The following is a 13,786-nucleotide window of genomic DNA, read 5'->3' as shown; positions in this document are numbered from 1 at the left end:
TATTCCTATTGGTCACACTTTTTCACTCATCCTAACATATTTTCACATATTATTTTCCCACCTAGCCATGCCACATGAACTTGGGGCCCTCGGCCGAACTGATCCACCTTCCTCTCTCTTCCCTTATAACAACACATGCTTCATATGTTTTTCTTCTCTGTTTCTGTATGTTTTTAAAAGCATTCCTATCTGAACTGCCGGAGATGGTAGGGTAGTCATGTCTGTATGAATGTGTGTGTGTGTGTGTGTGTGTGTGTGTGTGTGTGTGTGGGTTTTTTTTTCCGAAGGCTGTGGCTGTAAGCTAATGTGTAAGTGTCTTTTAGTTGTGCCTGTCTGCAATTTAATGTGTCATCTTTACAGTAAATACCAGTCTATCTTTTCCTTGCATTCTTGATATTCCAACCTGGAGTTTCCAGTGTCTAAAATGACTCATTATGTTATAACCTTAAATGAATTCTCATCGTTATGAATTCATAATCAGAAATGAAAAAGAAATGTTTGTGAGACATACATTTAGAAGCACCATGCTGAATGTAAGTGGTGATGTTACACATACGACATCTAAATTTAACGCATTTCTAACAACGTTTTTCCCATATCTTTGATAATTGTTTCCACAGAAAATTGGATAATGCAGTTCCAATTGAGGAATAGATGGGTAATACGAATTAGAATAGAGTATGGTAAGAAATGAAATGATCGTATGACATTGTTGGCCGGGAGGCCCCATTCGGGGGGGAGTTCAGCTGCTGTATTGCAAGTCCTTTTTATTTGGCACCACTTCGGTGACTTGCGAGCCAATGATGATGAAAATGGACACACAACACCCAGTCCCCTGCTGGGAATTGAACCCGGGCCCCTGCGTGGTAGGCAGTAATGCTACCGCTATGCTACAGAGGTGGGCAGTATGGCAAGTAAAGAGGACAATACAGCATGGTTTACAGGGATCACACTGTTCAAAAATTCTTTGATGACTATAAAATGCAATTATAAAAATACAATAAAATAGGGACAATTGTAAACATAGGGGATGCTGATGTCCATTAATTCATCTATTCAAGATGTTCTGTAGATCCTATCAATAAGGATAACATTAAAAGATGTGGAATGGGTCAAGGTCTGCATTAACAAAAGACAACAAAATCATTTTCTTAATATGTGTACTTCTTATATGTGTACTCTACTAACAGTAAATTATCACTATACTGCTTAAAGATGGTCATGCTTATGACGGCTAAATTTAATCAGTTAAGTGAGAAAGAATTACTGCTCTCTCCTCAGTTATATTGGCTAGCTGTTATTGACAACTAAATATTTTCTTGATTATTACAATAGTATTTTTCAAAGGAAATACTTTTATAAATAGTCCTGTTTTTTGCAGTGGCCACAGGACTGTGGCTTTGGATCGTGTATGCTTGTGTGTGTGAATGTGTGTAATTTTACTAGAAAAAGAATGCTCAACAGCTATTGTGCATGCTGTTTTCTGTTACATTTCTGTGCTCGATGCTTTGGTCTGCTGTAGGTGTTGCCTTACCCTTATGTTATATATTTTGCCATCCAGAAATTTCCATTATTGTTGCACATTGCTTTTTGTCATAAATCTTTGCAGCAAACAATGCTGCTTCTGTGTGTGAATGTGTGTAATTTTACTAGAAAAAGAATGCTCAACAGCTATTGTGCATGCTGTTTTCTGTTACATTTCTGTGCTCGATGCTTTGGTCTGCCATAGGTGTTGCCTTACCCTTATGTTATATATTTTGCCATCCAGAAATTTCCATTATTGTTGCACATTGCTTTTTGTCATAAATCTTTGCAGCAAACAATGCTGCTTGCTGTGTACATCACATAACTTCTCAGTTCTTCCATCTAGATATTCTGATAATTAGTAGAAACAGTTGCTAACAGTGTTTTGATCTGGTTGGGATTCCTTGTGTCTGACTTTCTTAGATGAAGCTTGTTGGATATGTTGATGCCAGAATATGTAACTCCACTCTGAATCACAGACAAGGAGGCAAAGTCCACATCGAAATTAGTGTCTTGTACTGTGACTGTGTTCGTCACTGAGTCGAGTGAAATGGTTGTTATTGACAGCAACAAAAAGTATTATGTACTGAGAAGAATGGAATGATTATTAAAGAGGCTCTTAAAAAAAGTGTGGTTATGTGCTGTGCACTCTTTTTACTGTTGGCTTCTGACAAATAAACATCTATTTGCATTTGTTGCACTGCCCCAGAAGGTAATTCCACATGACAGCAAGCAGTGAAGAGATTCAGAATAAGCCAACACACCTGTCTTTAGGCGACCTCAATGAGGAATGTCCCTAATGTCAAAACGCACATAACTGAGCTGCTTCATTAGTTTGATTGTTGCCTCCATTTTAACTTAACTGCCCCCCCCCCCTCACCCCCACCCCACACCCAGGACTATTAAACAGAACCCTCCATGTAGTGTATTACCATTAACCCTGTAATGCTGGCTATGGCCACACAGTGTGGCTCCAAGTGGTAGGGTATCATCTGTATTCACAAGCTCAGCTGTACATGAATATAATGTGTTGGCAAATGGGTGTACAACATGAGACTGGATACAACAAAATAATGTACATCCTTCTTACTGAGTGAGGTGGTGCAGTGGTTAGCACACTGGACTCGCATTTGGGAGGATGACAGTTGAAACCTGTGTCCAACCATTCTGATGTAGGTTTTCTGTGATTTCCCTAAATCCTTCAGGCAAACCAGGATGATTAATTTGAAAGGGCACATCAAACTTCCTTCCCGATTCTTCCCTAGTCCAATGGGACTGAAGACTTCGGTGTTTGGTCACATCCCCTGAAGTAACCAACCAACCAACAGACAATCAATCTTATGACTGCAGGCTTTGGACTTGCACGTGGTATGTTAGATGTGCATATTTCTGTTGATTGATATTTTTTTGCATAATAAAGCATGCATGCCCAACTACTACTGTCACACAAACTCCTGCATGGAGGACATAGAAATAGGCATCTCTGTTGTAGAGAGAACCGTCTGAATGAGCTGAAAGAAAGTAAGTCACCAAGTCCAGATGGAATCCCAATTTGGTTTTTACATGGAGTACTCTGCAGCATTAACCTCTTACTTAGCTTGAATCTCTCACCCAGTGCAGAGTCCCAAGTGACTAGAGAATGGTGCATGTGACTCCTGTACATAAAAAAGGTAAAAGAATGGAGCTACATAATTACAGACCAATGTCCTTGCAATGATTTGTTGCAAAATATCCAATTGCATTCCATGTTCAAATGTAACAAACTTCCTTCAGGCTGAAAAGTTTGTCCATAAATAAACATGGATTGAGAAAGCATCAGTTGTGTGAACCTTGGCTTGTCCTTTTCTCGTATGTGTGAACCATGGATGAAGGGCAATAGGCATAGATTTCTCAAAAGCATTTGACACAGTACCCTGGCGCAGACTGTTGCTGAAGATCCAGACGTATACTTCCATGGATATGGTGTCTGTTCTTTCGAACATGGCCAAAAGAACAGACACCGTATCCATATAAGTATATAGTTCTGGTGATACCGACCATGACCTCCTCCTTCTGTGCGGATGCACACATATTCCCCGAACTCTTACAGAACTTGGAAGTCTGTCTTCCACGAGTAATGACTGTGTTGGGGTGGGACACTACGAATGTAGTGTGTGGACATAAAAGGTGAGAATGTGTCTCTCACAGGAGGCGTGCTTGAGATAGTTCATGCAGTCGCACTATCATCTATGTCCTTGGTGGCTCAGATGGATAGAGCATCTGCCATGTAAGTAAGAGATCCCAGGTTCGAGTCCCAGTCGGGGCACACATTTTCACCTATCCCCGTTGATCTATATCAATGCCCGTGTGCAGCTGACGGTATTAATATAATTCTAATTTCGATCCAGACATATGGATGAGGTTCCCAGTTACCCAAGTGGCTCGAAGACTTCTTAAGCACCAGAACCCAGTATGTTGTACTCGACAGTGAGTGTTCATCAGAAATGAGGATAATGTCAAGAGTGCCCCGGGAAAGGGGGGGGGGGGGGGCAAGACCTCCATTTTTCTCTTTATACACAAATGATCTGATGGACAGGGTGAGCAGCAGTTTATGGCTGTTTGCTGGTTACGCTATAGGGTAGGGGAAGATGTCATCATTGATCGACTGAAGGAGGGTACAAAAATACTCACAGAATTTCTAACTGGTGTTAGGAATAGCAGCTCGCTCTCAATGTAGAAAAATTAAAGTCACTTGGGATGAGTTGGAAAAGCAACCCAGTAATGTTTGAATATGGCATTAGTAATATGCTACTTGAGTCACCAGTGATTAAATATGTAGGCTTAGCATTGCAAATTGATGTGAAATGGAACAAGCATGTCAGGCTGACTGTAGGTAGAATTTTGGGAAAGTGTACTTCTTCTATAAAGGAGACGACGTATATAATGCTAATGCAACCCATTCTTGAGTACTCCTCGAGTTTTTGGATTCCTCACTAGGTCAGATTAAAGGAAGACATTGAAGCATTTCAGAGTTGAGCTGCTAGATTTGTTACTAGTAGGTTCAGTCAGCACAAAAGTATTATGGAGGTGCTTTGTAAACTCAGATGAGAATCCGTGGAGGTAAGACATTACTTTTGTGAGCCACAGTTGAGGAAATTCAGAGAATCAGCATCTGGGATTGACGGCAGAACAATTCGCTGCCAATTTACATTTCATATAAAGATCATGGAAATAATGAGAGAAATTAGGGCTCATATGAAGGCAGTTGCTTTTCCTTTGCACTCTTTGCGAGCGGAATGGAAAACTACCTCTGCCATGCACTGTATGGTGGCTTGGCTTGAAGAATATGTACATAGATGTAGACACTTAACAATAAAATATGCCTTTTCAAATAATGGAAAATGAGCTGGAATAACAATGATATGAATTAGAATTGATTGCTACTTACAATGTATAGGCGGCATTAAGCAACAGATAAAAACATTTAAAAGCAGACTAAGTTGTCACATAAAGTCCTTCATCACTTTTAGGGAAAACACTCTCTCTCTCTCTCTCTCTCTCTCTCTCTCTCTCTCTCTCTCTCTCTCTCTGCCAATGTTGCCTCTGTGTACTGTCTCAGTACCAAGAGATGGCTGTGGCCATATGTATGCATTTTTAAATTTGGTGGACTTTGTCTGATAGTTGAGTCTACTTCTAAATGTGCCTGGATGCCACACTATGTCCAGAAACACAAGGAAAATTAGTACAAATTGATCAGAATTCATCATTCCAATAAAGTTATGTATGTATTAGTAAAAAAGAAATGAAATGAGGCAGGAATGGTAACTTTGATTTGATGGACTACATTTTATATGTCTACTTTGGTAATACTGAATAGCTTAAAAATTTTATTTCCTTTTGCAGTGATTGCACACTTTCATTGGTGGGTCTGAAATTAAACTGACCTGTATAAATTAATTTGCAGTCTTTTCACTTTTATTGATACAAGTAAAACTGCAATGTTCAACTTACATTCATGAATTTAGACAGTTAATACAGTATATCATGGATCAGCACTTCACTTACAATTGTTTTGACAGATCTACACCTTTACCCTGGAATTCTCACTGACAAATAAAGTGAGGTTTGAGCTCATTGTATAGTAACTGCACTCTACCTCTATTCAGCCTTGACTTCTACAGATATAGTTACTGTACTGAGCCTTACTGATAGGTGGAGTCTGATAACGTGGCACGGACTGAATGACTTATACAATGTAAAGGGTGTACTGTCGTACCAATTTATTTACATTAAAACATAATTCTTGTTACGAGGAGAAAGAAAAGTGGTGTCCTCTGGATTGGAGTGTGGAATGCCCAATTCCTTAATCGGGTAGGTAGGTCGCAAAATTTAAAAAGGGAAATGCACAGCTTAAAGCTAGATATAGTGGGAATTAGTGAAGTTTGGTAGCAGGAGGAACCTGACTTCTGGTCAGATGAATACAAGGCTATAAATACCAAATCAAATAGGGGTAATGCAGGAGTAAGTTTAATAAAAAAAAATAAAAATAAAAAAATAGGAGCGTGGGTAAGCTACTGTGGACGGCATAGTGAATGCATTATTGTAGCAAAGCTAGACACGAAGCCCACACTTCCCCATCCGCAGTCATCTCCTGGATGGTGTATTGCTGGAGCAGAGGCCACCATCATGGATGATTGGCAGGGCTAACTGGCCTCTGTTCACTCGGTTGGCTGTCTTTGAACGCCACAACAGCGTACAGGAATGGGTGGATCACATCACACTTTTGATCCATCATGCTGCTGACCTGTCCATACCACAGTCTTCTGGCCCTCCTAAGCGGCGCCTTGTGCCTTGGTGGACGGAAGAGTGCCCTTCAGCCATCCGGGACAGGCATGTGGCTCTTCGCCGATTTAAATGCCGCCCAACAGCGGTCAATCTTACCGCCTTTCGCATCGCGAGAGCCAGGGCATGCCGTGTCATTAAAGAGAGCAAGAAAAGGTCATGGCAGGAGTTCCTGGACTCCATCAACCGTTCCACTTGTTCCAGAAAAGTATGGGAAGCCATCCGGAGGATTTCCGGTAAACGCAGCCGTCTACCAATAGCTGCAGTCCTGAACCAGGGATGCCTCCAAACAACACCCAGAGCCATTGTTCAGACGCTGGCAGAGCATTTTGCACAAAGTACTGCCACTGCAACCCAGGATCCAGCATTTCGGCGCTACCGTGCGACTGTCGAACGAGCGAAGTTGGACTTTCGGTCGAACAGTTCTGAGGCCTACAACTCCCCTTTCTCCATGTGGGAACTTGAATCGGCACTTACTGCGACTTCTGACACTGCACCAGGTTACAACCGCATCCGGTACTCCATGCTTCGCCATCTGCCAGCGGCGTCAAAGGAAATCCTTCTCGAATGTTTTAATCTCATATGGCAGACAGGAGTGTTCCCCACCTCGTGGAGGGAGGCAATCCTCATCCCTCTCCTCAAACCAGGAAAGGAGCGCACATGTCCCAGTAGTTATTGTAGTATCGCCTTGACAAGCTGTGTCGGAAAGATCCTGGAACGAATGGTTAACCGTCGTCTGGTCTGGCTGCTAGAGACCAGACAGCTCCTTAGCCGCTTTCAGTGTGGATTCCGAAAATTTCGATCCACAGTCGACAACCTGACCCTCCTCGAGGCGGCTATTCAGCAGGCTTTCCTCCGTCAGCATCACTGTATCGGTATCTTCTTTGATATCAGTAAGGCATATGATACTACTTGGAGACACTGTATTCTTGCACAACTGCATCAATGGGGCTTTCGTGGCCGCATCCCCATTTTCATTCGGTCTTTCCTGTCTCAGCGGTTTTTTCGGACCCGCGTTGGTAACACACTGTCTGATCGCTTTGAGCAAGAGAACGGTGTCCCCCAGGGCAGTGTTTTAAGCGTTACCCTCTTTGCCATAGCCATCAACAGTATAACGTCTACAGTGAGGAGTCCAGTACAGTGCTCCTTGTTTGTGGACGACTTTGCTGTTTTCTGTTCCTCCTCCAGTGTTGCAACCGTGAGCCGTCAGTTGCAGCTAACAGTGCGGCGGTTAGAGGAGTGGGCTGCAAAGACAGGTTTTCAGTTTTCTGCCGATAAGTGTGTTTGTGTTCATTTTAATCGTTCTCGTTGTCTTTTTACTTTGCCTGCCTTGCATATGGGGGATGCTGTCCTACATTTTAGAGACACAGTGCGGTTTCTGGGCCTAATTTTTGACTCCAGGTTGTCATGGCTGCCACACCTACGTGACTTGAAAGCCAGAACCCTGAAGGCTCTGAACATCCTCAAGTGCCTCAGCCACAGGTCTTGGGGAGCAAACAGGGCGCGTCTCCTTCAGTTTTATCGGGCTTTTGTGCGTTCATGGCTGGACTATGGGTGCACAGTATATGGGTCAGCGAGGCTGTCTTATTTGCAGATCCTTGACGCTGTCCACCATGCTGGGATTCGACTGGCCATGGGTGCTTATCGGACCAGTCCCATACCCAGTCTCTGTGCTGAGACTGGCGAACCGCCACTTACCATCTGGCGGCAGCTCCTGCTGGTGCGCCAGGCTTGTAAGTTTCTTGCAGCTCCCAGCTCGCCTGCTCACCGCATTGTTGCCCATCCACCTCTGGACCGCCTTTTTTCCCACCATCCCCGGGCTACGTTGCCGTTTGGGATCCATGTGCAACGTGTGCTAGAGTCGCTCGGTGTGGAGTCTGTACAACCCCAAATCCAGGGTTTTAACCGCCTGCCACCCTGGTTACTGAAGAGGCCCAGAGTGATTTTAGATTTATTGCAGTACAAGAGAGATTGGACTCCTGTCACCGTTTTTAATGCAGCATTTTCTGCTGTTTTATCTGAGCACCACGACTATGTAGCGGTTTTTACGGATAGGTCGAAACAATGGGATTCCGTTGGTTGCTCAGTTGTTTTTCCGGATCGTGTCCTCAAGGTCCGACTGCCTCAGACTCTTACTGTCTTTGATGCAGAATTGTCTGCGATCTTGCGGGCGCTGGAGCAGATGAGACATTCTTCCTCTCCTAAATTTCTTGTCTGTTCTGATTCACTCAGTGCCCTTCAATGATTGCACCATTTGTATCCGGCAGATAAAGTAGTCCAGACCATCCAGGATGCCCTCCTCTGACTACAGCGACTGGGGAAGGTTGTAGCTTTCTGCTGGGTTCCGGGGCATGTCGGCATTGCTGGGAATGAAAGGGCAGATCTCGCAGCCAAGGAGGCGTGTCTTGATCCACACGTATCTCAGTGTGCTATCTCCTTGCACGCACTCACCTCACTGTTGAGCTACCGAGTCATGTGTCAGTGGGAGGACGAGTGGCTGGAAGTGACTGACAATAAGCTCCGTCTAGTCAAGCCCACGACACGTGTGTGGTGTACTTTCTTTCAGCCCCATCGACGGGACGAGGTTCTCCTCACTCGGCTTCGAATAGGCCACAGCCCTATGACGCATGGCTTCCTGCTCCAGCGAGAAGACCCCCCAATGTGTGGTGCTTGCGGCGTCCAGGTCACTGTGCGCCACGTTTTATTGGATTGCGTTTTATTTTCTGACCAGCGGGCCGCAGCTGACTTGCCAGCGGACCTGCCAACTCTTTTAGGCAACACTCGGACGAATGTGGTTAAAGTTTTAAAGTTCTGTGCCATGTCAAATGTTTTTACAAAGATTTTAGGGAGGGGATTTTAACTTGTTTACTGTGTGACAAGCTCGCCCACATTTTATGTAAGTGGCCAGCCAATGACAATTTCCTGTGTCATTCTTGTTGCTATGTTTTCCCTTTTCTTAGGTTTTACTTTCTTATGTAGTATTTTCCCTCTTTTCCTGCTTTCTTTGAGTGTGTTTTTCAGTTTTATTAGGTCTCTCCACATTCGTACCTTTTAATGTGTGTCAGGGCGCTGATGACCTCGATGTTGAGCGCCCATAAACCCCAACACACACACACACACACACACACACACACACACACACACACACACACGAAGCCCACACCTACCACAGTAGTAAAAGTTTATCTGCCAATTAGCTCCGCAGATGACAAAGAGTTTGAAGAAATGTACGATGAGGATAAGAGAAATTATTCAGATAGTGAAGGGAAATGAAAATTTAATAGTCGTGGGGGACTGGAATTAGATAGCAGGAAAAGGAAGAGAAGGAAAAGTAGTAGGTGAATATAGAATGGGGGTAAGGAATGAAAGAGGAAGCCACCTAGTAGAATTTTGCACAGAGCTTAACTTAATCACAGCTAATACTTAGTTTAAGAATCATGAAAGAAAGCCGTATATGTGGAAGAGGCCTGGAGACACTGGAAGGATTCAGATGGATTATATAATGATAAGATAGAGATTTAGGAACCAGGTTTTAAGTTGTAAGACATTTTCAGGGGGCAGATGTGGACTCTGACCACAATCTGTTGGTTATGAACTGTAGATTAAAACTGCAAAAAGGTGGGAATTTAAGGAGATTGGGACCTGGATAAACTGAAAGAACCAGAGCTTATAGAGTATTGTAGAGAGAGCATTAGGGAATGATTGACAAGAATGGGGGAAAGAAATACAGTAGCAGAAGAGGAATGGGTAGCTTTGAGAGCTGAAATTGTGAAGACAGCAGAGGATAAAGTAGGTAAAAAGAGAGGTCTGGTAGAAATACTTGGGTAACAGAAGAGAGATTGAATTTAATTCATGAAAGGACAAAATATAAAAATGCAGTAGATGAAGCAAGGACAAATGTGAGATGTAGAGGCATATATCAGTAGGGGTAAGATAGATACTGCCTACAAGAAAATTAGAGAGACCTTTGGAGAAAAGAGAACCACTTGTATGAATATCAAGAGCTCAGATGGAAACCCAGTTCTAAGCAAAAAAGGGAAGGCAGAAAGGTGGAAGGAGTATATAGAGGGTCTATACAAGGGTGATGTACTTGAGGGCAATATTATGGAAATTGAAGAGGACGTAGGTGAAGATGAAATGGGAAATGTGATACTGCGTGAAGAGTTTGACAGAGCACTGAAAGACCTAAGATGAAACAAGGCCCCGGGACTACTGATAGCCTTGGGAGAGCCAGTCCTGACAAAACTCTATCTGGTGAGCAAGATGTATGAGACAGGTGAAATACCCTCAGACTTCAAGAAGAATATAATTATTCCAATCCCAAAGAAAGCAAGTGTTGACAGGTGTGAAAATTACTGTAATAAGTCATGGCTGCAAAATAATAACACAAATTCCTTACAGACAAATGGAAAAACTAGCAGAAGTCGATCTTTGGGAAGATCATTTTGGACTTGCCTTAGAAGCTAGATTAAGGAAAGGCAACCCTATGTTTGTAGCATTTGTAGACTTAGAGAAAGCTTTTGACAATGTTGAATGGAATACTCCCTTTCAAATCCTGAAGGTGGCAGGGGTAAAATACAGGGAGCAAAAGGCTATTCACAATTTGTACAGAAACCAGATGGCAGTTATAAGAATCAAGGGGTATGAAAGGGAAGCAGTGATTGAGAAGGGAGTGAGACAGGGTTGTAGCCTATCCCCAATGTTATTCAATCTCTATATTTAGCAAGCAGTAAAGGAAACGATAGAAAAATTTGGAGTAGGAATTAAAATTCATGGAGAAGAAATAAAAACTATGAAGTTTGCTGATGACATTGTAATTATGTCAGACAGCAAAGGACATGGAAGAGCAGTTAAATGGAATGGACAGTGTCTTGAAAGGAGGCTATAAGATGAACATCAACGAAAGCAAAACGAGGATAATGGATTGTAGTCGAAGTAAGTCAGATGATGCTGAGGGAATTACATTAGGAAATGAGACAAAGTAATAGAAGAGTTTTGCTATTTGGACAGCAAAATAACTGATGATAGTCGAAGTAGAAAGAATATAAAATGCAGACTGGCAATGGCAAGGAAAGTGCCTGAAGAAGAGAAATTTTTTAACATCGAATATAGATTTAAGTCTCAGGAAGCCTTTTCCACAAGTATTTGTATGGAGTGTAGCCATGTACAGAAGTGAAACATGGATAATAAATAGTTTAGACAACAAGAGAATAGAAGCTGTAGAAATGTGGTGATACAGAAGAATGCTGAAGATTAGATGGGTAGATCATGTAACTAATGAGGTGGTACTGAATAGAATTGGGGAGAAGAGGAATTTGAGGCACAACTTGACTAGAAGAAGGGATCGATTGGTAGGACACATTGAGGCATCAAGGGATTATCAATTTAGTATTTGAGGTAAGTGCAGAGGGTAAAAATCATAGAGGAAGACCAAGGCATGAATACACTAGACAGATTCAGGATGTAGGTCGTAGTAGTTAATTGGAGATCAAACAGCTTGCACAGGATAGAGTGGCATGGAGAGCTGGATCAAACCAGTCTCTGGACTGAAAACAACAACAATAACACAGAAATTAGATTCCTAGTTTCAGCAATAAATATTGCACTTTCAAATCTATAAAAATAAAATATGCCAAGGTTACAGGCTTGCAGTCATAAAAATAAAGTGGGCATACACAACAGCTAAACGACAAACATTGCATACCCGTTGAACTGGACAGTGATAGTTACATCGAACAATGTAGGACTATACAGTATGCTGTAATATAATAACTCTAATAAAATTATGCTTATATGGATACAATCCAAAGTCAAAATTTGATGATGAATACCTCTAATAAGTAAAATTTAAATAAAAACATACCATAAGAACATTGAGGTATTACAATGACATGCCAGGCGTGCTATCCTAATGCATGCACAACTTGGAGTATGAGTAGCATGAACCAGACAGATATGCACCATATCTTGTCTCTTTGTGGTATAATGCCATATTGATTGAGACAGTAATTGTGAACTGGATTTGGAGTTCAGTTGAAGTGATTACTGAGAGGGACCACTAGATGGTGGTCTGCACTGCTTCACATCAACTAATTTAACAGGGTCACACTTGTTAACATAGGAATTAACAGAAGGAATGTAACATCAAAGTAGTATATGCCAAGCAATCATAACAGAAAAATTTACTCAAATTGTATACAAAGGAGACGCAGTGTGCTGTGAAGTGTCATGGAACTCTGTCAGATAAAAATGGGAAACATTCTGTTATGTAATAATGACAAATAAATTATAAAGTTATACCACACAATATATGTAATAGAAGCTGTAGGGGAAAGGTACACTGTCAACATTTACAGAATTATGAAATGGGATTTGACATATTGATTCGTTTCACCACACGCAAAGGATGACAATGAACAATTTTGTGGTAGGAAAGTGTGAAACAAGCCCCTACACAATGAAGGCTAGCAATATAATATGAAATTATTTTATAAAACAGTTTGTAGTAAAAACATATACTAATATTAAATTAAAGATAAATTTTATCTTCTATTTTTTTTTTTTTTTTTTTTTTTTTTTTTTTAAATTTTTATCTTTACATCAATGTATCATCACTGTAGGAGTAAAATTGTAGTTGGTTTATTACCATTAGACATCATTCCTGAGAATGCAAATGTATTTACAAGTTATATTAGTTGCATTATCTATTAACTATCTTATATAACTGCAGTGATACCCTGTTTGCACATCCTGAATCAGTTGGCATGAACAGCAAAAAACTTTATTTAATATTCGTATTGTATCTGTGATGTACTCTTGGGTTTATGAATTACATTTATATCAGAATCCTGCATTATAAATATTACATTATTCTTATTGTCATAATGCAAGAATCTTTTATTAAATATTTAGGCCCAACACACACCATGAGATTACCTTCCTGTAGCATTCTGACAATTTTGCCAAATCATAGTGACACTCTTTAGCTTGAGGCCTAGGTCCTACATTAAATCTTGCGAGGGTACTACAGTGGAACCCCTATTTTACCTTTTTGTGTGGTCCAAACTTAAAAAATGCAAAATTGAGAAAAAATGCTGAAGTAAGGGAAGTATAAGACTCCCCAAAAATATGAGTGAAAACAAACCTAATTGGCATATGATTAAACATTGCAATCCTCTCCAATACTTTGTATAAAATCTGTGTAAATGAAGGGAATTTTAATGTACAGTACTACATTTATACAATAATTTGTGGTAATGAATTTCATCAGTTATTAAAAAATCAGAGATGTGTAACAGCAAATAAAAACTCACCAAAAAATGGAGATTGATATGTGGGTACAAGGTAATCAAGCTGTTTTCTGATATGTTATGACTACAGATTATATGTTCAAAACATGCATTTTGGAGAGATTATCCTTTGTACTCATCCAGAAAAAAGC

This window comes from Schistocerca nitens, chromosome 7 (genome assembly GCF_023898315.1).
Source record: "Schistocerca nitens isolate TAMUIC-IGC-003100 chromosome 7, iqSchNite1.1, whole genome shotgun sequence".
NCBI classification, from domain to species: Eukaryota; Metazoa; Arthropoda; class Insecta; order Orthoptera; family Acrididae; genus Schistocerca; species Schistocerca nitens.
The sequence above is the reverse complement of the archived record's forward strand: the minus strand, read 5'-3'. Positions refer to the sequence as shown.